At 37.1% G+C, this 5759-nt stretch overlaps 1 long non-coding RNA gene across 1 annotated transcript; it reads left to right on the top strand.

Annotated features, from left to right (window-relative positions):
• Positions 1-505: 505 nt before the first annotated feature.
• Positions 506-2397, top strand: LOC107491459 (uncharacterized). The gene is made up of 3 exons (XR_008002856.1): positions 506-721; positions 798-870; positions 1653-2397. It is a non-coding gene; the product is annotated as an uncharacterized LOC107491459 (long non-coding RNA).
• The last annotated feature ends 3362 nt before the right edge of the window (positions 2398-5759 follow it).

Here is a 5759-nt window from a genome sequence, read left to right as displayed (position 1 = left end):
AATAAATTATATTTTAATATTTTATTTAATTTAAAATAAATTTAAAAATTAAATAAAATTACTTAAATATTTTTATTAATTGAAAAAAATCATATCTCTGTCTTATTTTTAAAATAGTCTCCCACCATTTTTTTAGGGTCCTTTAAAGCATCTCACCCTTCCTTATCGTATATTACAGTTTGAGTATCTTACCACATCGTCTTTTGCATTGTGATTTCCAGTGTTTTGTCCTCTTAGTCGGCGCCGCTAACCCACTTTTCTGATCTGCTTCACCATTTGAGTACCTTACCACGTTGTCTTATGGCATTTATATTATGGCGATTTTGAAGAACCGCCATAATATTTGGATATTCCGGCATTTTTCATTGATGTCATAATTTATTTTTGGATTTGTGGCGGTTTTTATAATTAGGGCAATTTTGAACCGCCATTATCCCCTAAGTATAAAACAAGAATTATCAATCCCTAATTTCAGAAACCCTTACTTCGTTGAAACACTACACCATGACGTTGTTCTCTTAGATGGCCTCTGCGTCGATCTCCGATCCTCTTGCGTTCTTCGACGATCTTCTCCGGTGAAATCTCCTCCGACATCGATCTCCATCGATGACATCTCCTACAGCGGCGATTTTCTTCGGTGACGTCTCCTCCAGCTCTCTCCTTGTTGTCCTCTGTGTCTTCTCTACCAAAATCGTCAATGCCTTCCTCTACGACGATCCAGGTTAGCTTTCTTTCCTTCCTTTCTTCTCCTTTCCTTCCTTTTTGATGAGTCTCTCCTTTCCTTCCTTACCATTCAGATCCGCCGCTAGGGATTGCGTTTCACAGGAGAGGAATTCCTTTGTCAACTTCCAAGCCAAAACCGGTGTAGAGGTTCGTTCCTCCTCTTACTGTATCGCAATACATAATTTGGACGTTTTGTCCGATTTCAACTTTTAGGGTTCGGAAGAAACTTTTAAAAGTGACGAGCAGCAATTTAATTGAGAAAATAGTTAAAGGAAAATAATGCTCCTAAACTATAGATGGTTATTGAATATAAAATGCTTTGAAATGGTAAAATTGTAGATTCATCCTTATCTGAAGTTGGATATTTAATATTTCGGGTGATTGTATGGTATCAATTATCAAATGATACCGATAAGTTCTCCTCTTCTTAAACTATTTTTGGTTAATATTGAGTTATTGTTTGCATGCTCTATATAATTGGTTGGAAATGATAATGTTATTATTTTCAATATTTCATTAGTTGTTTGATTGATAGAGCTTAATTAAGTGCAATAAGGCTACATAAAACTTGTAATTTGGGTTGACAGAAGACTTGATGGCCTGAATTTGGGTGGAGAGCTTGGTAGGAATTTGAATTTTCCATCCATCTTAGAAATGTAAGTGTTATTTCAATTTCATTATTGTGTTTACTGATGAGTGACATGTTAAACATTGTTTTGTTTGATTAATCAATAGAATTTAGTACCTCTTAAGCACCAATTGTGTAATTATTTGAACTAGAAATTAAACTTTCTGTTTCTTGTGTAGTGATCTTAGCAACAACCACATTGAAGGGCCCATTCTATTCACTGTGTAATAAACATTGTGAATATACTGCTTAAAAATAAATTATAAACATTATGAATATACTGCTTTTGTGTTGTGTGCAGGCTCCCATTGTGAATTCACAGACCCTTGAAGAAGTTGGAAGACTTAAAAAGGTCCTTGCTTTTCTAGATCTGATGTTCACTTGTTCAATTTTGATTTTTGCTCTTTGCTGTTTATTTCTTAGATGACCCTTTTTTCTGATTGCTCATTTTTGTAAAGAGAATCTGTTGTCCTTTGTATTCCTCCTCTGGTATCTAATTTTCTCTTTAATCCCAAAACAAAAAAATCATTGAGATTATCATGAACATCAGACCATGATTTTTAAAGTTAATAATAAAATGAGATATCAAATGACCTGTTATTTTAACCATTTGCTAGCCTTAAAAGTTTTTAGACAGAATCTTTATTCGTAAAAAGAAGAAAAACTATTTAGTTCTTGCTACCAAGGTAAGCTCAATAGCTCCCCTAAACTTGAGTATATATTTTTAGGTGAAGCATAATGCTTTCTAGAAAATGAAAGAAAACTATTTTAGATTCTTGATAAAGGGTAATCAAAATTGATAGTTCTCCTAAACTTGCGAAGCACACAATTATAGGAAGCCTTATTATGATATTTCCTTTGGATGTTATCTTCATTGAGAATTTCTTTTCATCTAATTTCAATTTCTTATCTATGGTTAAAAATTGATGCTAATGCAACACATTTGATTTGGTGATATGGTTAAAAATTGATTTTGTTGTTTTCATATTAGAGAAAATTCTTAATCTAGGAGAAATTCAATGAATCTGTAATTGATATACTGTTTTAGATGGCATTGGTGTTGCTGCTGGCATTGAGCAATGAAATAAGAGTTAATGGTTAAGAGCGCTCTGTTGGGAGGCAACCCAACCTGAGGTAGTTTCGTTTTCATTTTCATTTCAATAAAGATCACAAGTTATTTCCCTAGTATTGTGAGGAGCTAAGTTTGGTGTTCCACACCAAAACAATCCAAGAGTGAAAGTGTAATTCTAAGTTTGGTGTTCCACCAAAGATATTAGTTAGAATCACACTACACCCCCAAAACACATTGCTAGCTCCAACCAATCTGGGGAACCAATTAGCGTAGTTTAGTCTTTAGTTAATAATGGTTTTATTAACAACATGATATGAGGTTCTCTGCATGTATGCAAACTTTTGTACTGGGCAAGGAACTAAGTTTGGTGTTCACACACCAAATTCAGTTCAGAAGTTCACAAGCATACATGCAAGCTAACTATTTCTCAAGTGTTTCGGGAACAAGCAACTTCTAATAACTTTGCAGGAACCTTATGAGGAAATGGTGCACCTTCATCCAAGGAAGTGAAGTAGAAAAGACTATGGATGATGACAAAGAGGAGGACAACTAGAAACCATCACCCGAAGGTTGTATTGTTACTTAATTCCATGTACTGAGAATGTTAAAATTGGAAGTCCAAATGCACCTTTGATTAATAGTTACTCATTAGTTGGAACCTTTTCAATTCTGTTTTTAAGTTTCTCACAGCTTAGGTCTATGTTTGCTAGTCTGAATGTCACTGCATCTTTTCCTTACTTAATTGTATGCTTGTCCTTTTTAATCAAATAAAAAGAGAATGAATGTATGCTTGTCCCTTTTAATCAAATGAAAAGAGAATGAGTGTTTTATAAAGGACCAGAGTGGAGTTCATATTATGGAGTAAGTTCCTAAGTTTATGGTGTAATCATAAGTTAGCTAAGTTGGTTCACCAACAAGGTGGGAAGACAACTATCTGTCCTGAATCCTATGCTTTGAACACACCCTATGAGACTAACTAAATAACAAGATCCTAATAAGAAAAAGGGAAAGAAAAAGGAAAATGAAGAATAAAAGAAAAATAGCAAGAAAAGAGGCTAGGCACCAAGGGGTTGAGTCATGAGGGATGTGTCTGTGGTGTTTTTGTACCAAGGATCTGCTTGGATTACTAAGCTCTCAGGGGTGCTTTATCACCTGGTAACTTGGGTTAACTAACCCGGGATTATCAGCTGAAAGTCCACTATCAAGAGCAATCTTTGCTACAGAGCACTTAGTAACCCAAAGAGGTGCTGGATACCAAGGTCTCAAGAAAGAAAATAACAAACCATATGCCTGTGGTGTGCATGTATGGGGGAAAGATACTTGAGAGAGTAAGTCCTTAGGGGTGTTGTTCCGAGGGTTACCTGAAACTGTAGGTCGATCTCGGTCGAGATCTTCTGTGTTGGCCGGAGCCGACGTGGAGTGTTGGCTGAAAGCTTATTCTAAAGAGTTGCCCCCTTACAGAGCACTTAGCCTAAGAACACAAATAAGCCCTGAAATGACAACAAAAGGATCAATGAATAAAAGTCTCATGAGATGCAATCAAGTGAGTATTCTAGGACATGATAAAGGTCTGGAAGCTAGTGAAGAAATGAACCTAAGTTGCTATGCATGAAATCACCATAAAACCAGGGACATGACTTCCACAAGAATGACTCATTTCTCTTGGAATTCCATTCATCATTCTCTTGTTCCAGTACTTGCTTAGGGACAAGCAAGCTTTAAGTTTGGTGTTGTGATGCCAGGGCATTTTGGCCAGTTTCACTGACCTTTCTTTACTGTTTTTAGGGTAGTTTCATGCATTTTCTTAAGAAATAAACTAGTTTAGGGTGGATATTTACTTACATCTTGATTCAAGCTTACATTGTGCACTTTACATGATTTCATGAGAATTTTGCATGAATTATATGACAAATTGGATGATGCATGACTCATGACTTGGACTAGAACTTTGATGCACTTTGTTGCTTGATTTCAGGACAAAGGAAGCAAAGAAGAACCACGTTAGCAGCCACGTTAGTCTAACTAATGTGACCTCTAACGTGGAATGGGAGCTAGCTTGCAACGTTAATGAGAAAGGTAATCGCCAATAACGCCCTCGAAGCCATCATAGCCCACGTTGAGAGTCACGTTAACGTGAACTCTAACGTGGAAGAAGAAACAAGGCCAACGTTAGTGACACTCTCTTTTGTCACTAACGTTGGACCAAGCTCATAATTGGCCACGTTAGTTGCCACGTTAACTTAGTTAACATGGACTCTAACGTTAAAGGAGCAAAAGAGAAGCCAACGTTAGTGACATTCACCTTTGTCACTAACGTTGGCCAAGCCTCCATGAGCCACGTTAACTCCCACATTAACTTAGTTAACGTGGAAGCTAATGTGGAGAGAGTAATTGATCGCCAACATTAGTGACACTTACCTTTGTCACTAACGTTAGGGTGAACCACCAAGAGCCACCATGAGCAACATTAACTCCCACGTTAACTTAGTTAACGTGGATAAAGAGATAATGAGCCAACGTTAGTGACACTCACCTTTGTCACTAACGTTGGAGATGGCTAGCATTACTACGTTAGAAGCCACATTAACCTAGTTAACGTGGACTCTAACGTGGGAAGTAGGGGCGCATTGGAACGTTAGTGACAAAGGTAAGTGTCACTAACGTTCTCGAAGGATTGGCATTGCTACGTTAGAAGCCACGTTAACCTAGTTAACGTGGACTCTAACGTAAGGAGAAGGGGTGACTCACCACGTTATTGGGAAAGGTAAGTCCCAATAACGTATGCGAAGGACCAAGAGGCAACGTTAGTGGTCACGTTAGTGCCACTAACGTTGAAGTCAACGTGATCATATTTGGGTTAGGAATGTTAGTGAAAAAGGTGATTGTCACTAACGTTCTCGAACCCACACTTTCACTTAACATTGACACCACTAACGTCCTAAGCCAAAGTCCCTGCCTACTTCACATTTTCTCTCTGAAAGCAAAGCTAAGCCCAATAAAGAGGATAACTGCTTCAAACTCAAGATCCAGAGGCCCACACCCAAGATTTGAAGAGCCAATTAGAAGATCAGAAGAGTAGTATATATAGGAGTAGCTTTGAATTAGATGAGGGGGTTTTTGGGGAAACTTTAGGAGCCTTGGGCATAGAACTACTCTCTATATTTTACTTTCTCGGCAACTTCTAGTTTTACTTTCATGATGTATTCTCCATCTTGGTTTTCATTTTCCAGAGCTATGAACAACTAAACCCCTTTCATTGGGTTAGGGAGCTCTGCTGCAATTTGATGGATCAATATTAGTTTTCATTCTTCTTCTTCTATCTTTTCTCTTGATTTT

This window comes from Arachis duranensis, chromosome 1, assembly GCF_000817695.3.
Source record: "Arachis duranensis cultivar V14167 chromosome 1, aradu.V14167.gnm2.J7QH, whole genome shotgun sequence".
Taxonomy (NCBI): Eukaryota; Viridiplantae; Streptophyta; class Magnoliopsida; order Fabales; family Fabaceae; genus Arachis; species Arachis duranensis.
The sequence above is the reverse complement of the archived record's forward strand: the minus strand, read 5'-3'. Positions and strand labels throughout refer to the sequence as shown.